General features: G+C 36.1%; 1 protein-coding gene across 1 annotated transcript in view; it reads right to left on the bottom strand.

The window, feature by feature from the left end:
- Positions 1-24,122, bottom strand: part of LOC101889291 (sodium channel protein 60E) — a 585,783-nt gene that overhangs the window by 300,006 nt on the left and 261,655 nt on the right. The gene's annotated exons all lie outside the window — the stretch shown is intronic.

The raw sequence follows: 24,122 nt of genomic DNA, 5'->3' as shown, positions 1-24,122 counted from the left end.
TAATAAAATATTTAAAATCCCATAACATTTCATTTGAAATTTTCACATTTTAAGCCATCACCATCCCCTTTCATTTGCCTCCACCAATGCTTGTCCATCACTCCCACATAGATAGTTTCCAATATAAATCCTTTAGTGCAACAATGACATAACAAAACAACAATTACAACAAATCCAAACCGAACTGAATAAAAAATGTCAAAAGAGGAATCTGACACAGCTGTTGCAGACAACCTGACATTTGAAAAGTTCATAAGGCCAACGTCGGCGTCGTCGTCGTTGCTTTGTTTCAAATGAATGCTGGCAGATGCCAAATATTAGAGTGATATGCTGATGTTGCCCCTGCTGCTGCTGATGCTGCTCCTGTCTCTGTTGCTGCCATTTAAAAGATAAATAATCGTATGTGTCAAAGGAAATGCGGAAGAAACATAGAAGAGATAAAACAAAGGGAAGGGAAGAATAATTTGAAAATAAGTAGAGCTTTGAGATGGGAAGGGGGGAGGGGGAATCGATTTTGCAAAAACATAAAAGGTATAAGGTATCGGACTATATATACATAAAACCCCCACCATAAGGATGTGGTTAAGGATGTTATAATAACTAAAATCTGAAGTCATTGCTCGTGAGTTTCCATTAGAGAGCTGCATTACCAGAAAGGAGACCTATACTGAATATTTTTTGCGGAGAGCCGAAGTACCCACTGAAAATCCGAAATATATAAATACAGCTGAGTTGTTTGGAAATCAGGAGGTATCTTATGTACCGAACATTTGATATACAATCGAGGTAAATGGAATGCTATTAAAAAAAAAACATCTACAAAGGCTCTATAAATTGATTTTCTACAGCAATTCTTTATATATTGGGTCTTTTGAAGAAATAGCTAATAGAGCTGAAGGTCTTCGAAAAATGAAAAAAATGGGCTGCTTGCATCGTTAGAAGACCTTTGCAGGTTTTCTACAGATATCTGTTGTAGTATAAAAAGCATTCTTATTAAGGTATTTTGGAGATTTTCTATAACTTGAACATTTTCTGGAGGACTACCATAAGCATATGACTTTCTCGAGGTCTTGAAGAAGTAGAACACACTTTGGAGACTTTTTAAGGTCCTATATAGATAGATTTTCTCCAAGACTTTTGAGTAATTCTAGAGGACTTTATACCGACAAAATAAATATCTAAGTCATCTAAGATGAAATAACTACAACCAACTTCAGACTACTGTCATTTCTAAGCCACTCTCCCGAAAGCTGTTAAAATTATTCCAGTAACAGCTCATTACATTGTTTACAAGCGTACAAAAGCATTTTGGTGAGAATTTTCCAGAAAAAAAGTTATTCGTGATGGAATTCATGAGTGATGGGGTGATTTTTTAATATTTGGCTGGAAAACTACTAGTGGCTATCGTTACAGCACTCCAGCATTTAAATATGAAATGAATAAACCTTTTGTGTCTCGTACCATCGCTCGTTACCGTGATACTGGTAGCGTAGCCTGACGTCAAGGAAGAGGAGGGAAGAAAACAGCAACATCAGCAGAAATGCTTCGAAAAGTTAAGAAGCGACTTGGTCGAAACCGAAAAATGGCTCGTGAGCTAAACATATCACAATATTCCATTCGGCAAATATTGAAAAATGAGCTCGAGGTAAAGCCAATGAAACTCCATATAGTGCAAGAACTTACACCGCAACAGAAAGAAAATAGACTCAAAAGAGCTGAAGAGTTGCTTCGCTTGGCCGAAAGTGGTGAACTGCCGAATTTGGTTTTCTTCGATGAGAAAACATTCGTTGTCCAGCAGTTTGTAAACAAACAAAATGATCGAGTTTATTTTCCAAAGAGGTCAGCTGAAAATAGGCATTTTCGGTTGGGCACCAGAACTCAAGCGCCGGCCATTGTGATGGTGTGGTCCGCCATAACAGCCGATGGTCGCTCTCCGCTCGTATTAATCGACCGTGGCATCAGAATGAATGCCGAATATTATCGCGCAAATATTCTGGAGGATGTATTAAAGCCTTGGGCATGGAAACATTTTGGCCGCAGACCTTGGACATTCCAATTGGACTCAGCAGCATCGCACTCAGCACACGCCACCCAAGAATGGTTATGGTTATAATGAGCCACCAAAATCTCCGGATACCAATCCGTTGTACTATTGTGTCTGGAGTATTTTGGAAAGCAAAGTTGGCACTAAAAAATACCAAACCAATGGGCCAAAAAACCATAGAGCAACATTCAGGCAGCGTGTGACGGTTTCTTTGGCCATAATTGGCCATAATTCGTACCAAGGGTGACCAATTAGAACAAATCTAAACATATTCTAAAATTTGCAATTTCCGAGACTTTTTGTTTTCATTCACTAAAATTAAAAAAAAAATGTAAAAATTATGGCGTTTGACTTTGTTGCAGTGTTTTTATCTCACCCTATATACGGACAATTTCCAAACCGCTGCCATATGAAAATTTTAGAATTTTATCTACAGATTTCCGAAACCACTTCCATATATGACCAGCGACCCTAATACAATATTTCAGATGTCAAGCATCATCAGTTCACGTAATACGAAATTGTACCCAAAACGGCTGTATTATATACTTTCGCATACTTAGTACAAATTTGCAAAACCTCCGTCATATATTAAACTTACTTTCCAACCTCATAATAAATTTCAAGTTTTTAGCTTTATCCGTTCGCATAATATCCAATGGTACCAGTTTAGAAGATTATTACCATTTTAGAATTTTTCGTAACCTTAAAATTTGAATTTCCCGGAACCCTTTGGTACATCTGCTCAATACCAATATTCCAATTGTTGGTACATTTTACTATTTATTCGCACCCTTTTAGTTCAAATTGCCAAAAACCCTTCCTTATCACACGCCTACCCCTCAAAATTGACCTTCGTGCAAAATATCACGATTCTAGTTTCAGCTGTTTCAAGGGCCTTGATTTTCGTTCAGTCAGTCATTTATTTAACTATTCTTTTATAAACATAGATACGAAATGCCCAATTTAGTGCCAATTGGTACTTTTCGTTCGCAGTGTTCATTTCCAAAAAAAAAAAAAATACATATCTCAACACACTAACATCGACAATAATTAAAATTTTTGTACCATTTAGTACATGTGGTCAGTCTACGGTACGTATTTTCAAAACACACCAATTCTGACCCCAACACTAAAATTCAGAAATCTAACGCTATTCATGCAATCAATACTGAATTTTATAACATATTTTAACTTTTTGTACTCTTTTAATACTTATTTCCAAAAATAATTCAAAATTTCAGGACTCCAGCTCTATCGGTTCACCAAAATCCAATTTGTATCAAATTTAGTACCATTTAGTACACATAAGTACGAATTCTTAAAACGTCCTACATTACCCTGCCCTATACTCCAAAAGTATTCTTAATTTCCAATTTCAGGATTATAGCCCTATTGATTCACCCTAATTCAAATTGTACCAAATTTAGTACCATTTGGTACACATAAGCACGAATTTGCAAAACATCCTACATACCCCAATCCTACACTCCTAATTTCAGAATTCCAGATCTATCAGCTTACCTTAATCCAAATTGTACCAAACTTAGTACATATAAATAAAAATTTCGAAAACTACCTCAAATCTCAATCCTACACTCCGACAGTAATCGTATTTCCAAATTTCAGGATACATAGTTGGTATCCCGAAATTTGGTTAACCTAAATCTAAATTCTACAAAATTTGGTACACATAAGTACGAATTTCCAAAACTTCCTTCACACCTCAATCCTACAATGTAATAGCAATCTTATTTCCAAATTTCATGATTCCAACTCTATCGGTTCTCCCAAAACTTAAATTGTACTAAATTTAGTACCATTTAGTACACATTATGGTGTTGATTGTATTACTTTGAAAGAATTTTTATTGATAAACGTCTTTCTAAAGGACTTCCATTTTTTTTAGCCAGAAATATTATTGGAGGCCATCTATTGATGGTAGGGCATGAGTGTAATTAAAACTGACCGATCGTTTCTTCATTGCTTTATTATTTTAAATTTAATTTTAAATATTAATTTCAATTCACTTTCAAATGTTTTTTCAACAAGAAACCATTATCTGAGTATCGTTAAGTGTAATTTCCAATGCCAATGCAATTCAATCTCAATTACCGCCAAAACAGAAAAAAACTGAACTGAACAATTGAACTTTCTCCCATAGAAATGTACACATGTATGTGTGTATGTGAAGGTATGTGTGGCATATATCCAAAAGCTAAGAACAAAAACAGCGAGTGGCCAAGGAATGGGCAAATATTATTCTTTACATACGATTGGCTCACCAGCAACAAAGTGGCAGCGGCTCTGGCGGTGAGTGGCATGGCAAAGTGGCTGTGGCAAACGAGTTTCGTTTTAATAACATTCGATTTACAGCTGTTGCATGAAAGCTGACCTCATCACACAAGCAATAGTTGTGGTTTCATTTAATCCTCACACAAATACACACAATGATGGTCACACACATACACATATTTCAAACATGTGCACTTTTCTTTGGTAGAAAAAGAATATACCCACAACGCACACATTCACACGTATATACCAACATAGATATTGTTATTCTACTTTAGACGTTTTTGTTATTGTTTTTTTTTCTTCCTCAAATTGTTTTTTTTTTGGTTCTCTTCTAATGAAAACACGTGCAATTTGTTCATTGAGTTTTTCCTTTGCCATGACTTTGATCGTTCGTATTTAAATTGCCATAAACTTTTGTTAATATACATTGTGGAGCAAAGAAAAAGAAGGAAAAACGAAAACAAAAAAAAAAAAGAAAAGCTCTGAAATAATAAGCCAACGGGGGTAGACAGGTGTTGAACTGTGAAAACTAAAAGTTATAACAATGAGGAAAATATAGCAAAAAAACAACAACTGACACAAAATAATGAAAACAAAATGAAGGTTATTTTTTTGGCCAAGGGAGTGAGCAACATGTCGCCGGTACACTTGTACAGGGTGAGATAAAAGAACTGCAACAAAGTCAAACGCCATATTTTTACATTTTTTATACCCTTCACCATACTATGGAGGGTATATTAACATTGTCATTCCGTTTGTAACTCCTCGACATACTCATGTCAGACCCAACTAAGTATATATATTCTTGGTCAGCGTAAAATTCTAAGACGATTTAGCCATGTCCGTCTGTCCGTCTGTCTGTCTGTTGTAATCACGCTATCTTTCGAACAAATTAACATAGAAGGCTAATATTTTGCACACATGTATATTTTGCCAGTAGGCAGGTTAAGATAATAAATGGGCCATGTAGGTCCACGTTTTTATATAGCCCCCATATATAAGTACCTCCCGATATTCGGTATTTTGATGATTTTAGCAACATTATTCACCGGAATTGTTTCAACTTTGGTATTTGAAGTTCGAAATGGATACTACAGCCTATGACAGAAAATTGCCTGTGCAGGTTCACGTCTTCGTATAGCCCCCACATAACGGTACCTCCCAAAATTCGATATTTTGATAATTTTAGCGTCATTATTTAACGGAATTGTTTCAAATTACGTATTTAGAGTTCGTAATGGGAACTACAGTCTGTGACAGAAAATTGGCTATGCAGGTCTTCCTATAGGCCCCATATGTCAGTACCTCCCCACATTCGGTATTTTGACGATTTTAGGTACAATACCCACCGAATTTTTTGAGATGTCATATTTGACGTTCGTAATGGATGCTATAGCCTTTGATAGAAAATTGTCTATGCTGGTCCAGGTCTTCGCACAGCTCCGATATAACGGTACCTCCCTATATACGATATTTTGATGATTTTAGCTACATTATTCACCGTTTATTTAAAGTTTCGAATTTGAATATGGTAATTGCTTATGACAAACAAGTCCTATGTAGGTTAACGTCGTATAGACCCCAATACAACGGCTATATTCGGTATTTTTAAAATTTTAACAGAATTTTTTAGGGACTTTATTTTTTGAAAATTTCCAAATTCGTTCCAAATGGTGGAGGGTGTTCAAAGTTCGGTCCGGCCGAACTTACTGCTTTTTAACTTGTTAAATTTTATTGAATGAAAGCAAAAATGTCGGAAATAACATCAAATTTTAGAATAAGGTTAGATTTGTTCGAATTGGTCACCTTGGGCACGAATTATGGCCCTCAAACGGCCAATGAAACCGCCACACCCTCCCCGAAGGTTGCTCTGCGGTATTTTGGCTAATTCCCAGCGAAGAGCTTGCTTGAGATGATCGACACTTTGGTATTTTTTGGCGCAAACCTTGCTTTCCAAAATACTTCAGACTCAATGATCCAACGGATTGGTATCCAGAGATTTTGGTGGCCATTGTGCGCTGGAAATGGAGCGAGGAACCTCATTTTGTAACAATGCTTGGGTGGCGCGTGCTGAGTGCGATGGTGCTGAGTCCTGTTGGAATGTCCAAGGTATGCGGCCAAAATATCTGCATGCCCAAGGCTTTAATACACCCTCCAGAATATTTTCACGAAAATATACGGCAATTATTCTGATGCCACGATCGATTAATACGAGCGGAGAGCGACCATCGCCTGTTATTGCGGCCTACACCATCACTATGGTCGGCGCTTGAGTTCTGTTGGCCAACCGAAGGGGCACATTTTCAGCTGACCTCTTTGGCAAGTAAACACGATCATTTTGTTTGTTTACAAACTGCTGGATAACGAATGTTTCCTTATCGGAGAAAATACAAATTCGGCAGTTCACCACTTTCGGCCAAGCGAAGCAACTCTTTATCTCTTTTGAGTCTATTTTCTTTCTGTTGCGGTGTAAGTTCTTGCCCTTTTTGGAATTTCGATGGCTTAATGCCGAGCTCATTGTTCAATTTTTGCCGAATGGAATATTGCGACGCGGGTTTCAATAAAGTCACTTCTTTACTTTTCGAACGATTTCTGCTAATATTCCTGTTTTCTTCCGTCCACTTCCTTGACGTCGGGCCACGCTACCAGTATCACGGTAACGAGCGATGGTACGAGACACAAAAGATTTATTCACATTTAAATGCTGGAGAGCTCTAACGATAGCCACTTGTGGTTTTCCAGCCAAATATAAAAAAATCACACTATCACGATTGAATTCCATCACGAATAACCTTTTTTCTGGAAGATTCTCACCAAAATTCCTTTGTAGGCTTGTAAATAATATAATATGTTGTCACTGGAATAATTTTAACAGCTGTCGGACGAATGGCTTAGATACGGCAACAGTCTGCAGTTTGTTGCAGTTTTTTCATCTCCTCCTGTAATGGTCTGGTCTTTTGTGAAAACATATTGGTATAGAGGAAATGTTAGATTGTATAAAGCTTGTAAATGAGATGTATTTTATATATACATATATATATATATATGTTTGGTGCTCGGGAGAGATTTAACAGGAATGATTTTTTCGGGCCCAAATTATAAGATTTTTGGAGTGACTCTTTTTAGTTGACATTTTAGCGGCTTTTATTGAAAATGGTAATTTTTATACCCTCCACCACACTATGGAGGGTATGTTTAGTTTGTCATTCCGTTTGTAACATTCCAAAGTATATATTTTAGAGCCCACCGTCTGTCCATCTTTGGAAATCATTGTAGCTTCCGAAAAATAAAGTAGATTGATATAATTTTAACCTGATGTGCTTTAGGTCTGCAGGGCCTCAATTCTTGTTCTATGAAAATGTGAAAGGAAAATTTTATAAAGGAAGGAAATAAATGTCAAATGAAAAATTTTATAAAGGAACATTTTTTATTTCATATTTTCATAGAACAAGAATCCAACCCCAGGACTTTTAGTAGCGAAAATGAGCTTCATAGGTTCACTTTTTGGTATAGCCCCTCTATAAATTTGATACCTTCCACCACAACTTCTCGAGCCCAGTAAATCGTGGATGTTGATTGCCACCACGGGCATTCCTCGGCGGAGACTGTGGGGTGCGGATGCCAAAAGGTGGTGGTTGATGTCGGTTTGTAGTTGTAAAAAAAGACAGGGGATCCCCTGCGATCACATGGAACCTCTGGGTTCATGGTCTTCTAGAAGCGAAAGCCTAAATACACTGGCCTCTGTTGCCAATTACTAAAGGTAATTTTTTATTAAGAAAATAAAAAAAGAATATCCAAGCCAAACAGCCCCCATATAACTGCACCGACAAATTAAAGGCTTTGCTGGGAATAAGTGTTCCTAGTATGTAGGAAACATTCTTGTAGGGTATTGTACATGTAGGTTCAAATTTTCATACATAAAACTGTCCAATTTTCACCAGAATTGTTTAAACAAGTAAAAAACATTAAGTTCGGCCGGGCCAAACTTTTAAAACCCTCCACCTTAGGGTAAAGGAAACATTAGAAGAAATGTGGCAAAAACCATTAAAATGCCGAATATCGGGAGTTAATCTTGGACCTACACATGCAATGTTTCGCCAAAGGAGCTAGAACCCATTATGACCTAGAAATACTAATTTTCAGACAAATCCGTGAAAAAATGTGGCAAAAATCATCAAATTACCGAAAATCGGGAGGTAACATTATATGGGGGCTATACCAAAACGTGGACCTATAATTACAATGACTCGCCACACGAACTGGGACCTATTATGATCTACAACTACCAATTTTCAGACTAATCCGTGAAAAAATGTGTCAAAAATCATCAAAATACCGAATATTGGGAGGTACCGTTATATGGGGACTATACCAGAACGTGGACCGATATATCTTATTTTCAATACCAACCATCCTAGACACAATACAAATTGCTCTCTAAACTTTGGCGCTCTACGTCGAATAATTCGGGCTGTATCGTGATTTCAACAGACAGACGGACATCGTTAAATCGACTTAGAATTTTATGCTGATTATGAATATATATACTTTATGGGGTCTACGACGAATATTTAAGGATGTTACAAACGGAATGACAAAGTTAATATACCCTCCTTTCCAAGGTGGAGGGTATAAAACTGTGGTATTTGGTGTTTGCAATGGCTACTACCTTCTATGACTGAAAATTTCCTGTACAGATCCACACTTTCATATATCTCCATCATAACGGTAACTTCAGATATTTGGTAGTTTGATGATGTTAGCTAATTTTGTTCAGAAGAATTATCTAAATCTTGATATTTAGAGATCGTAGTATACTTCATAATCTCTGGAAGACAATTGACTGTAGAGTTCTCGATAAGGTCCCATATAACTGTACCTCCCGATATTCGATATTTTGATGATTTCGCTGGAATCGCTTTATGTTTGGTATTTGGAGTTTCCAATAGGTACTACCTCTTATACAGATTCACATCTTCGTAAAGCTCCCATATGACTGCACCTCTAGGTATACACTATTTTGGCGATTTAACGTTTAGAGTTCGCAGTGGATACTTCTTCCTATGACAGAAAATAGCCTGTACAAATTCGCATCTTCGACCAATGTATCTCACTTTCAATACCAATAATCTTAGACGCAATACAAATTGTTCTGCCAAAACTCTACGTCAAATAATGTGGGCTGTATCGTGATTTCAAAAGACAGACAACAGACAGACGGACATCGTTACATTGATATAGAATTTTATGCTGATCATGAATATACATACTTTATTGGATCTACGACCAATATTTAGGGTTGTTACAAACCGAATGACAATGTTAATATACCCTCCTTTGCAAGGTGATGGGTATAAAAATTGTGATGAGCGCCTAAAAGTATACTATCAAAATTATACAGGTTATTTCGCGAAAAAATCACTTTACATATAACTCTAACACGGCGTGTTATCTAGCATTTATCAGGATTGCACTGTTGTTTTTTTTTTTCATTTTGTTTGTCTCATAAATAAAAATTCGTATTGAACTTAACATTTAAGCCCTGAATATTTAACAGTCCCCTCATCAAAAGATCTCTCTCACCCAATTTCTCTCTCTGTCTCTCTTTCGTCACATATGCCCAAACACACACATGTATATTCATATTTATTAAAAAAAATATTTACAATAAGAATAAATGTTTAAAATGTGGGTAATTGTTCATTTAAGCTGTTCAATAAAGAAAAGGAAGCAAACAACAATAAAAAACAATATTTTATTATGCATTCAATACAGTTGGTTCTGTGAGGGATTTTTGCTTCTTCATCCTTTTCAGTTTTGCAACATCTATCAAATATTTATTTATTCATTACAAGGCAACAATGAACGAGCGAGCGACCGAACGAATGAATGCATGAATTGAGAGAAGAAGATTGGCCTTTAGAAAATAGTAGACAATTCATGAATGCTGTTCAATTTTCATGTTTTCCATTTTTCCATTTTTTTCTCTCCGTTTGCTGTTGCCTTTTTTTCTCCGGCCAATAATGAAGTAAAAAATATTCAATTAAATTATTCGTTTGGGTTTTTGCTGCTTTGCAACAAGCCTTGTACCCAATTATATTCAAACAAACAAACTACACACACACAAAGATACAGAACAGTGTGGTTGTTGGTTTTCTCTCTCTCTGTCTCTATCTCGGTTCCACACTGCACAAGGATGTGAATTCTCGACGGCCCGCTTTCTATAGGGAAATCAATCTGTTGTATATTCAAACAAATAAAAACAAAGTTGTGTACAGAACAATTTCCTATGGCTTTTTAAGCAGCTGTTAAACAAAACTCACACACACAAACAGGCAGACACTCATACACACAATGATTCGTATTCAAATGATGCTTTTGAATTGCAAACTAGTGCATTTAATATTTAAAGCGAAAACGTATATAGTCTGATTGGCACAATGGAGAGGTTCTGGAATACAAAAAAGGAGTTACTGTGTTGTAATGAATTTTAATTCGGTAATAGTAAAGGGTTCGATATACAAAAGAGTATATTTTCAAATTATCAAATGTTTTAAAATTATTTTGTTTTTGCATGGACTCAATTTTTTTTTCTTTCGTTTTGAGAATATAGATAAATTTCAATCCCTTATGAGGATCGTCGAAATATATCGGTACCTATATTTTGATAATTTTTTCCAACTTTTTCCACGGATTTGTCTAAAAATTCTTGTTCCATTGGTAGGACCACGTTTTCGTATAGCTCCCATATAAAGGTATCTTCCAATAATCATAATTTTGACAATTTGTGTCAAATTTTTCAACGGTAGAAATTGGTATTTGTTGTTCATAAAGGGTTCTAGCTCCGGTGGCAGAACCTCGATAATATAGGTCAAGGTTTTTCAAAAGCACACTTATAACTGTACATACCGATATTAGGTATTTTTTATACCCTACTCCACAAGGTGGTCAGGGTATTATGTCTTTGTGCATTTGTTTGTAACAAGCAAAAGGAAACGAGATAGACCCATAGTTCTTTTTGACGATCTGCATAGAATCACATTCTGAGTCGATTTATGCATATCCGTCCGTGTGTAAACAAAGTACAGTTCGCATTTATTGCCTTATCCAGATGAAATTTTGCACAAATCATTTGTTTGGTCCAAGGACGAACCCTATTGAAATTGGAGATAATCGGTAAAAATTTAGATATAGCTCCTATAAATATCTTCGTCCGATTTGACTTTTATCAATCATCCCGACTAGTATGGAATTTTGCACATACAATCAAATTAGGCCTAAAAATAAGTATGCCAAATTTGATCGAAATCGGTATCGGAGATATAGCCATAGCTCCCATATATATTGTTAACATGATTTGTTATTTTTGTCCTCCGCAGCCGTAATATGCACTCTGTAACAACAATATTTGAGGAAATATATCAAATACAGCTAAATTCCTAATTTGATCGAAATCGGTTCAGATTTGGATATAGCTCCCATATATAACTTCGTCCGATTTACTTTTTATTGTGCACCAAACGTCTCATATTTGCCCAAATAGGATGAAATTTGGCACTTACGACCGAATTGAGTGTAGAAGCTAGTATCTGAAGATCGGTTCAGATATAGCCATAGCTCCCGTATATATTGTTCATCCGATTTGTTATATTTGTTATCCACAGATGTAATATGCACTCCGTAACAACGCTCAGCAACATCTCAGAAATATATTTGCCAAATTTTATCGAAATCGGTTCAGATTTGGATATAGCTTCCATATATATCTTTATACGATTTCAAATTAATTGTGTACAAAATTGGCAATACAAGTCCGAATTTAAAAGACACAAACGCTTCGGCATATTGAACTTTAAATTATAATCATAGCGTGTATGATTGAATTCTCCCATAAAAACTTTTAATTGTTATGTGGAGCTCTACTAAATTAGCAAAGTGGTGTAGGGTATCATAAAGTCGGCCCCGCCCGACGTTAAGACTTTCGTTACTGGTTTATTCATATAACGGCTTCACCTACTTTAAGGTTTTTTTTTTTCTTTTTTGAATAGTTTAACAGCATTATCCCACTGGTCTTACTCGTATTTGTTTAAAGTTTTAAGGGGAACACTTATGCAAAAATATTTTCTTTACCCAATAATATTAAAGTTCGGCCCGGTCGAACTTAGCTGCTTTTTTACTTGTTTTTAATTTAAATTTGTTGAGACTGCCTAAAAGTATGCTATGAAATTTGAGACTTGCTATATTATCTGATAATTGAAGTATAAATTAAAGTCAAAGAGAAACTATCACACAAGTTTCGCAGTTGGTTAAGTGGCTCAACAGGCATATATAGTGTAGAGAATGGTATACAAGGTTCGCACTGTTGAAAAGTAGTATTTATTTCAAAATTATTACGAATCAAGCATCCAAGTTCGGCCACAACAACTATTTACGTTGCTTCCAATGCCCACACCTGTTATTGTACAGTTATAGGAAGAGATGTTGATGGCTTTCATTCCGCGATTCAAACCGGTATCAGCAGAATTGTTCATTTCTAAGTTTTGCCTTGTTAAGTCGGAATAATACGAATTATCTTTTGCGTTTTATTTCTTGCGAATTTAAACATTTGGTATTTGGAGTTCTAAAAGGATTGGAACCAAGCGTTTAAATGCCAACTTTACTCCTCAATCGGTATTGAAGAAAACAAACGACTTTTGATTTGTATTTTATTTTTAAGGAGTTACCTATTATTTTTAACCTATTGATAATGTAAAAGGTGGTTTGTTTACATTATCTTGTAATGGGGTTTCAGTTCACGTTGCTTCAATTTTTTTCCTGGAGGTTATAACCTTTTGCCTTATACTAATGAGTTTCGACCTTTCCATCTTTCAGTCACTATTACATGTTTAAATTATTGCCGAATATTTCCAGCCAATATCATAAATTTCCGAGCGATTTAATAAATAACTGAGATACGCATTAAAAGAAAAGACATCTTAACTTAAAGTCGCAAAACTGCCGGGTAATTCCATTCAATTTTCTTCATTAATTATTGAAGATATTTTCCAATCACTTATAACACCTTGATGGCGTACATTTCGCTTCGAGCATTGTGGGGTTGGGGGTGCAACATTTCTTGGTAACGTATTTTTAGCACACATTTGTCTCCTAAGCCCGCACACACAAAGACAAACACACACACACACACACACACACACACTACAATATTTGCCATCGCAATTTGATCGTTAACTGCGTCATTAAGAAGTCAATAGCTTTGTAAATAAGTGATTACTCAAAAGCCATTATTGTCAGGTGTTGGATGGTTGGTAGGTCGGTCCATCGCTCGGTTGGTTGTTTAGTAGTGTCTCTGAGTCCATCCCGCCCTCTAACGTGCGCGTCACACATATGTGGTTTATTGCTAATTAGTTCTGTATTAAACCAACACAACCGCGGTCAATGATGATATTAGCGACATACATACATGGATGTTTATAGGTTTCCCAAAGTAAAGTGGTGAAGTGGTCGTGTGTGTGTAAAAATGCATTTTGTAGCAGTTGACATTATAGAATTCATGGAAATCATATGAGAAGCATAATTTTGAAGAAAATCTCATATATTAAAAAATGTAAATTGAATTGTATAAGTTATGCTCAGTATAAACACACTTTTCGAAATTTTCCAACGAAAATTTTCAAACGTCTGTAGTTTAAAGATTTTGCTACCAAGAGTGAGCATTAAGAGCATCAACTTAAGGCTAGCCTTATGTTTGAGTCTTAGGCATTTTATAACATACTTTTAGGCGTTCCCAATAATATTTATACCACCAGCCATATGGCTCATCGAAATACCGCTCTTAGACCCTAGGTTTTTTTTTTTTGACAAAATCCGTTTCAGGACATTTGGAATCGATCTAGCGATGTCCGTCCATCAGTTTGTCTATCTAGCTGACTAGTGCACACGATAACGATTGAAGGGAGTATCCGATTTGATCCACATTTGGTGCATCGTAATATTTTTGAGAAACTTATATCGAGTTCTGAGATAGGCAATATCGGTCCCCCTTTTTGATAACTCCCTCACATAAGGTAGACAATTTCTAAAACTATATTTTATTGCACACAAAGAGAACGGATAATACAATTTTGCTCCAACTGTGCAAATCCTAATATTTGCATCAGTGCTAGATCAGGTGCGAAAATGGACAATATCGATCAACTTCATCAAGTATCTCCCCCACAAATGGCCAACGTTTTTATAAATTATAACTCGAAGAAAATGTGATATAAGAGTCCGATTTTCTTCAAATTATATACATCACAATATTTTTTTTATTAACCCATGGTCTGGTGTGAAGATTGAATATAACGGTCCACTCCTTGTGGTACCTTCCTCCACAAACGCTAAATTGCGAATATCCATGAAGCTCATACAATGTGAAATTAAAATCCGATTCCTTTCAGACTTGGCACATGGCAATATTGCTAGCAACACAAGATCTGTTATAAACATTGTAGAGATTCAAACATTCCTTCTGCTGCCTCCCCTAAAAAGGGTCAAAGTTTTGAATAACCAAAAAACGATCATAAAATCCGAAAGAAGCATCCGGTTCTCTTCAAATTACACACATCACAATATTTTTATTAAAACGTGGTCTTTTGTAATAATGGAATATATCGGTCCACTCGAAAGCGAAATAAGTATCCAAGTCTCTTCAGATTTCACACATCCAAACATTTTTGCTAATAATGGATCTGCTGTGAATATGATATAAATCTGCTGACCGTTTCTGCTGCATCACTCACAAAGGGGCAAAATTTCAAATTTTCATAACTTGCGAAACAAGTCTGCGAGTAATTATATCTACAGGGTGAGATAAAAAAAAAACTGCAACAAAGTCAAACGCCATCATTTTTACTTTTTTTTAAATTTTTTTTTAATGAAAGTAAAAAATTTCGGAAATAGCATCAAATTTTAGAATAAGTTTAGATTGGTTCGAATTGGTCACATTTGGCAAGAATGAAACCGCCACACGCTGTCCGAATGTTGCTCTGCGGATTTTTGGCCTATTCCCGGCGAAGCGCTTGCTAGAGGTGATCGACACTTTGGTATTTTTTAGTGCCAACCTTGCTTCCCAAAATACTCAAGACACAATAGTCCAACAGATTGGTATCCGAGGATTTTGGTGGCCATTGTGCGCGAGGAACCTCATTTTGTAACCATTCTTGGTTGGCGCGTGCTGAGTGCGATGGTGCTGAGTCCTGTTGGAATCTAAGGTCCAAGGTCTGCGACCAAAATGTTTGCGTACGTTTTCGCGATAAAATTCGGCATTTATTCTGATGCCACAATCGATAAATACGAGCGGAGAACGACTATTGGCTATTATGGCGGCCCACACCATCACCATGGGCGGCGCTTGAGTTCTGGAGGAACACCAAAGGTGCACATTTTCAGCTGACCTTCTTGGCAAGTTAACACGAGAGGATCATTTTGTTTGTTTACAAGCTGCTGGACAACGAATGTTTTCTCATCGGAAAATACCAAATTCAGCAGTTCACCACTTTCGGCCAAGCGAAGCAACTCTTTAGCTCTTTTGAGTCTATTTTCTGTCTGTTGCGGTGTAAGTTTTTGCATTTTTTGGAATTTCAATGGCTTTACCTAGAGCTCGGGTTTCAATATTTGCTGAATGGAATATTTCGCTCACGAGCCATTTTTCGGCCACTGCGACGCGGGTTTCGATTAAATCGCTTTTTTACTTTTCGAACCATTTCTGCTGATGTTGCTGTTTTCTTTCGTCCACTTCCTTGACGTCGGGTTACACTACCAGTTTTACGACAACGAGCGATGGTACGAGACACAAAAATTTATTCACATTTAAATGCTGGACTGCCCTATCGATAGCCACAAGTCGTTTTCCAGCCAAATATAAAGAAATCACGCTTGAATTCCATCACGAATATTTTTTCTGGAGAATTCCCACCAAAATGCTTTTGTACTCTTGTAAACAGTATAATGAACTGTCACTGGAATAATTTTAACAGCTGTCGGAAGAGTGGCTTAGAAATGACAGCAGTCTGAAGTTGGTTGCAGTTTTTTCATCTAACCTTGTATTTAATTGTTTCTCTCGAGCAGAAACCTAGGATGAATATGGAATTTATGATTTCGCATATGATTGGATATAAATGTTCGATTTTATTATAATTTTGCATAAACCAATATTTTTATCTGTATTAAATTGAATTTGAAAATGAAATACTTTGGGCGACTATATCTTGTAACTCACTCACATTATTACATTTTCTAAAAATTATCACATGTTTCATACAAAGTTTAGGAAGTAGCGAATTAATTCCAACCCTGGAAATTCGCAATATTTATATCATGTTTGCTTAGATTCGATACGAAAAATACAATATTGGTCAATTACTTCAAAATCTACTCCATAATGGGTCAACAATTTGAATAATCATAACAGAAGGAACTACATTTAGAATAATTCGAATTTAAAATGGAATAATTCGAATTACAATTGGAAATTTCCTTACAATTCCAAAGGTTCGATTTTAAAATAGAATTCTCAAATTACAATTATAATGTCTCGAAATACACCCGAAGTAGGAGTATTGGAAAAATAATATGTTTAGAGTATAATCAAGGAATTTTTATAGTAAAAACATATTATATGGTACTTGGTTTATATATCTTTATCTTAAAACTTTAAAATCGTTGAGAATATGGCATTAAAATAATAAATACAAACCCCCTCTTTATACCCTCCACCATAGTATGGAGGGTATATTAATTTGTCATTCCGTTTGTAACACCTCGAAATATATATTTTAGACCCCACAAAGTATATATATTCTTGATCAGCATAAAATTCTATGTCGATTTAGCGATGTCCGTCCGTCTATCCGTATGTGGAAATCACTCTAGCTTCCGAACGAATTGAAGTAGATTGATAAAATTTTACTAAAATGTATATTATGTCTGCAGGACTTTTGGTATTGAATATAGGTCCAAGTCCTGGTGTAGCCTTCATATAACGGTACCTCCCGATATTCGGTATTTTGATGATTTTTGCGACAATATTCATCGGAATGGTTTCAAATTTGGTATTTGAAGTTTGAAATGAATACTACAGCCTATTTGAAGTTCGCAATAGATACTACAGCCTAGGACCGACAATTGTCTGTTCAGGTCCACGTCTTCATATAGCCCCAAATAACGATACCTCCCAATATTCGGTATTTTGATGATTTTACATACATTATTAACCGGAATCGTTGCAAATTTGGTACTTGAAGTTCGCAATAGATATTACAGCCTATGACAGAAAATTGTCTTTGCAGGTCCACGTCTTCGTATAGCCCCCATATAACGGTACCTCCCTATATTCGGTATTTTGATGATTTTAACTACATTATTCACCGTTTTTTTTTGTTTAGTTTCGCATTTGTATATTGTAATAGCTTATGCATAAGTTACCTATGCAGGTCCATGTCGTCGTATAAACCCTGATGTAACAGCTACATTCGGTATTTTTAAAATTTTAACAGAATTTTTAACGGATTTTATTGTTTTTCAGAATTGCCAAATCGTTCCAAATGGTGGAGGGTATTCAAAGTTCGGCCAGGCCGAACTTACAGCTTTTTTACTTGTTTGATATATATTCTAAAATACAACCCGCCCTTAACTCCTTTTAATGCGGTTCACACAGCAGGTTGGTTGGTTTTATTATGACCTCTTAAAAATGACACAACACTAATTTGAAGTTTATTTGTTTGCACACAGTTCAAGACAATTAACAATTTACAAATACCCATTAAATACGTGAGAATAGGCCACTAGAAATGCCTTAAGATTTGTGCACCCCCACTCAGTTTAGGGTTACACATTAACCCATGCCCCCCATCGCCACAAGCAGGTAATTATTTCAAATCAAAAAGGAAGAAAACACCAAACTAATAGGTTTAGTTAATTTCATATTTTAATGACTTCAGGCACGTGGACGGACCGTCATAATATTATTAGCTGGGTTGTGCCAGTATTTATGGGCTAACTAACTAACTAACCAAACAACCAACTAACCAAAAAAAGTGAAAGCGACTCCACGCTTCAAGTCCTTTGTGTATAATTTTATAGTGTGTGCACGCTCCTGCGTGTGTGTGTTTGTGTCGGCGGCGGTATGGTTTTTATTTGTCTTGTTCAGTGTGGCCATTGTTAGTCTGTTGAGAATTCATTCTCACCCTTTTGGTTCATCGATTTCAAACAAAAACCAAGAATTCTTAACATCCTTTAGACCTCTAGTCCTTCAGCAGCAGAAGTGACATGTAGTCATGTGCCTGTTGACTTGCACGCATTATGATGCTACGTGTTTGTTGTCTTCAAATTGTTATTATCTCACACACACACGCACACACATAGAGAGAGTGCAGGTGTAGGTGTGTGCAGGCTATGTGTCAGTGTGCCATACCATTGTACGGCATGCATTTTGAACATGTGTGTTGCCAATATGTAAATGTGTACACATTTATATTACCACCATGCCAAGAAGAGAATTATACAGCTTTCGACTGTATCCAGTGCGAACGTATGTATCTGTGGCAATGTGTGTGTGTGCGTTTCAAACATTAATAACTCTTTGCATGAATTATTAAACATTCATTTGTGATTATATGTGTTAAAAGTGCGATTTTTCTTTGTCCACACTTCTCACTGACTCTACCCGTGCACAATGGGCCGATGGTGTTTGCGAAATCCGAAAGAAATGTCACTTAACATTATGCTTTTTGTAGTGAACAAATGAGAATAGCTAAATATTTGAATTATAGAACTTTTAGAATTTAATTTTTAAAATTATGCATGTTGGCTTTACTTTTGAAATCAAAGTGACAAAGGGGACACAAAATAAGAAAAAAACCAGTAAAGAAAGTCCTAAAGTCGGGCGGGGCCAACTTTATGATACCCTACACCTCTTTGCTAATTTAGTAAAGCTCCGCAAAACAATTAAAAGTTTTTATGGGAGAATTCAATCATACACGCTATGATTATAATTAGAATTTAAAGTTCAAACAACTAAATATGCCGAAGCATTTGTATATTTTAAATTCGGACTTGTATTGCCCATTTGGTGCACAACTAATTTGAAATCGGATAAAAATATATATGGGAGCTATATCCAAATCGGAACCGATCTCGATAAAATTTGGCAAAGATATTTCTGAGCTGTATTAGATATATTTCCCTGAATATCGTTGTTACGGAGTGCATATTACGGCTGTGGGTAACAAATATGACAAATCGGTTGAACAGTATATGTAGGAGCTATAGCTATATCTGAACCGATCTTCACCAAATTTGACATACTAGCTTCTAGACTCAATTCGGTCGTAAGTGCCAATTTGGGCAAATATTAGACGTTTGGTGCACCATCCAAGGTAAATCGGAGGAAGTTATATATGGGAGCTATATCCAAATCTGATACGATCTCGATAAAATTAAGCAAATGTATTTCGGAGCTGTATTTGATATATTTCCCCAAATATTGTTGTTACAGAGTGCATATTACGGCTGCGGAGGACAAAAATAACAAATAGGATGAACACTATATATGGGAGCTATAGCTATATCTGAACCGATTTCGATCAAATTTGGCACACTTATTTTTAGGCCTAATTTGGTTGCATGTGCAAAATTCCATACTATTCGGACTGATATTACACGTTTGGTGCACAATAAAAGGCAAATCGGACGAAGATATATATGAGAGCTATATCTAAATTTTGGCCGATTATCTCCAATTATAATTGGGTTCGTCCTTGGGCCAAACAAATGATTTGTGCAAAATTTCATCTGGATAGGGCAATAAATGCGAACTGCACTTTGTTTACAAAAATACGTTGACGGACGGACGGACTGACATGCATAAATCGACTCAGAATGTGATTATATGCAGATCATCAAAAGGAACGATGGGTCTATCTCGTTTCCATTTGTCTGTTACAAACAAATGCACAAAGACATAATACCCTGACCACCTTGTGGTGTAGGGTATAAAAACATGTCGTACTTTTAATGCCCTCCTCTATGAGACAAAATAAAACATAAGAAACTAACAGTATTGACATTTGGTAATTGAGCGGGTCTATTTAGATCAGAAAATTTATCTCTAGAATTTGATTTGTAGTTAAAACTTTGAAAATTAGGGTTCATTTTTCTCGTCTAAGTGTCGAAGGGGAAGCTTTTCACAAAAGGGGAAAACAGCAGGTCGAGCTTTAAATAACCTCCCCTATGAGACAAAGATAAAACATTTGAGAGTAACGGTATAGAGATTTGGAATTTCAGTCGGAATTATATATATTCGCAAATTTTTAGAGTTATATTTTTAAAGTATATTGAACCTGATGCCGATACATGACTCATACGTAAAGTTTTACTATATTGTTCACATTAGATTTGAAAAAATAAAATAAAATTTGGGAAAAGATACAGGGTGAGAAGAAAAAACTGCAACCAACTTGAAACTGCTGTCATTTCTAAGCCACTCGTCCGACAGGTGTTAAAATTATTCCAGTGACAGCTCATTTATATTGTACAAAAGCATTTTGGTGAGCATTTTCCAGAAAAAAGTTATTCGTGATGGAATTCAATCGTGATAGTGTGATTTCTTTATATTTGTCCTGAAAACCACAAGTGGCTATCGTTAGAGCACTTCAGCATTTAAATGTGAATAAATCTTTTGTGTCTCGTACCATTGCTCGTTACCGTAATGCTGGTAGCATAACCCGACGTCAAGGAAGTGGATGGAAGAAAACAGCAACATCAGCAGAAATGGTTCGAAAAGTAAGGAAGCGACTTGAACGAAACCCGCGTCGCAGTGGCCGAAAAATGGCTCGTGAGCTGAACATATCGCAATATTCCATTCGGCAAACATTGAAAAATGAGCTCGGGGTAAAGCCATTGAAATTCCAAAAAGTGCAACAACTTACACCGCAACAAAAAGAAAATAGACTCAAAAGAGCTAAAGAGTTGATTCGCTTGGCCGAATTCAGGTTTCTCCGATTTGAAAAAATTCATTGTCCAGCAGTTTGTAAACAAACAAAATTATCGTATTTACTTGCCAAAGAGGTCAGCTAAAAATGTGCACCTTCGGTTGGACACCAGAACTCAAGCCCCGGCCAGGGTGATGGTGTGGGAAGCCATAAGAGCCGATGGTCGCTCTCCGCTCGTTGCAATTGACCGTGGCATCAGAATAAATGGCGAATAATATCGCGAAAATATTCTGGAGGGTGTTTTAAAGCCTTGGGCACGCAAACATTTTGACCGCAGACCTTGGACATTCCAAAAGGACTCAGCACGCGCAACCCAAGAATGGTTACAAAATGAGGTTCCTCGCTTCATTTCCAGCGCATAATGGCCACCAAAAATCTTCGGATATCAATCCGTTGGACTATTGTGTTTGGAGTATTTTGGAGAGCAAGGTTGGCACTAAAAAATACCAAAGTATCGATCAAGGAGTGTGCTAAAATACGGCAGAGCAACATTCTGGCAGCGTGTGACGGTTTCATTGGCCGTTTGAAGGCCATAATTCGTTCCAAAGGTGACTAATTCGAATTCTAAAATTTTATGTTATTTCTGACATTTTTGCTTTCATTCAATAAAATTTAAAAAAAAAATGTAAAAATTATGGCGTTTGACTTTGTTGCAGTTTTTATACCCTCCATCATACTATGGAGACCCAACAAAGTCGATTTAGCCTTGTCCGTCTGTCTGTCTGTCCGTCTGTCCGTCTGTTTGTGGTAATCACGCTATCTTTCGAATAAATTGAGATAGATGGCTAAAATTTTGCACACATGTTTATTTTTCCAGTAGGCGGATTAAGTTCGTAAATGGGCCATGTAGGTCCACGTTTTCATATAGCCCCCATATAACGGTACCTCCCGATATTCGGTATTTTGATGATTTTAACGACATTACTCACGGGAATTGTTTCAAATTTGGTACTTGAAGTTCAAAATGGATACTACACCCTAAGACAGAAAATTGTCTGTGCAGGTCCACGTCTTCGTATAGCCCACATATAACGGTACCCCCATATTCGGTATTGTGATGATTTTAGCTACATTATTCACCGGAATTGTTTCAAAATTGGTAAGTTCGTTATGGGAACTACAGTCTGTGACAGAAAATTGTCTGTGCGGGTCCAGGTCTTCGTATAGGCCCCATATATCAGTACAATACCCACCGAAATTGTTTAAGATGTGGTATTTGAAGTTCGTAATGGATGCTACAGCTATATTAGCTACATTAGCTACATTATTCACCGTTTATTTCAAGTTTCGAATTTGAATATGGTAATGGCTTATGACAAACAATGCCTATGTATGTCCACGTCGTATAGACCCCAATATAACGGCTATATTTGGTATTTTTAAAATTTTAACATAATTTTTTAAGGATTTTATTTTTTGAAAATTTCCAAATTCTTTGCAAATGGTGGAGGGTATTAAAAGTTCGGTCCGGTCGAACGTACTGCTTTTTAACTTGTTTTATCTCACCCTGTACTTTATTTGGGCTTATACGTATATTGAGTATTTTTTCTCTTTTTAAAATGTCTTAAAATCAGGGGACTATTGAATATAGAACATTTTAGGAGTATAACTAACAACTAGGCCGATTTTCATTTATTTGTCTGTGTTTAAAAATATTAAATATTGAAAAATTAATTTTTAAATTTTGAAACATTTCTAAGAATTCCAATCATCCCACAGTGCAGCGGAAAATATCTTCCCAACTACTACTCTAATGTCTGATCTCATTGTTATTTTGTGCATCTTTATGTTTTACGACTTGCTACGTATGTGTGTGTCTGTGTGTGTATGTAATGCCTTCAAGTGTAATGTGTACTGGCATTATCTACCTCATAATTTCTATATATATTTTCCCCCTTTTGTGTGTGTGTCTGTGTGTGGAGTCATAAAGTTCGCAAGATTTCCTTCTTGACATAATGGCTATGTGTCCATATGTGTGTGAGTGTGAGCACACGTAAAGGAGAAAATGAAAATAAAGCAATATCATGGAAAGTGTGTTGAAATCTTCCGTTGTGCTCCCTTTGTTTGGCATGATATTTCCATGACTTGGAAAAAGTTTTTCAGTTAAGTAGAATTCTACTCTCTTTAATGTTGGTGGCAAGGATGAAGAAAAATAAGGAAAAGAAAAAAAACTAAACGAAACGTGTGAGGGTATGTTTGTTTATCTGTGTTACGACTACATTGGAGATTTATAAAGATTATATTGCTGAGCAACAGCAGAGTCCATGAAATGAACAGCAGCGAGAACAACAACAATGAGGCTGCAATAAAAAATTATTAACAGGCATCGTGTTATGGAATGGACGTTAATTATGCCCCGCAGCGGAAGTAGGCCTGAAGGTAAAAGGAATTTTTTTCTTCCATTCCGTTTTATTAAAAATGAGGGTGCATATTTGTGAGCTAGGTTCCATGGGTTAATATGGTGAGAATGTGTGCTGGGTCGAAAAAAAAAACTTGTCTTAAAAATAGGAATGAATCTACATTTGACATTAACTTTAAGATGAAAATTTTTGAATTAATGAAAGTTAATGCTTAGTCACATAAGTTAATAAGCTAAGATGTAATATTGCCACACCTAGCCGAAATGTACAACATGTCAATTTTAGACCTTCTAATATATTGTTTAAACAAGTAAGCAAAGGCTACAGTCGAGCGGGGCCGACCGTTCAATACCCTACAACACTACAATAAACGATACAGTTTACATA

The sequence above is a fragment of the Musca domestica genome, unplaced genomic scaffold (assembly GCF_030504385.1).
Source record: "Musca domestica strain aabys unplaced genomic scaffold, Musca_domestica.polishedcontigs.V.1.1 48, whole genome shotgun sequence".
NCBI classification, from domain to species: domain Eukaryota; kingdom Metazoa; phylum Arthropoda; class Insecta; order Diptera; family Muscidae; genus Musca; species Musca domestica.
The sequence above is the reverse complement of the archived record's forward strand: the minus strand, read 5'-3'. Positions and strand labels throughout refer to the sequence as shown.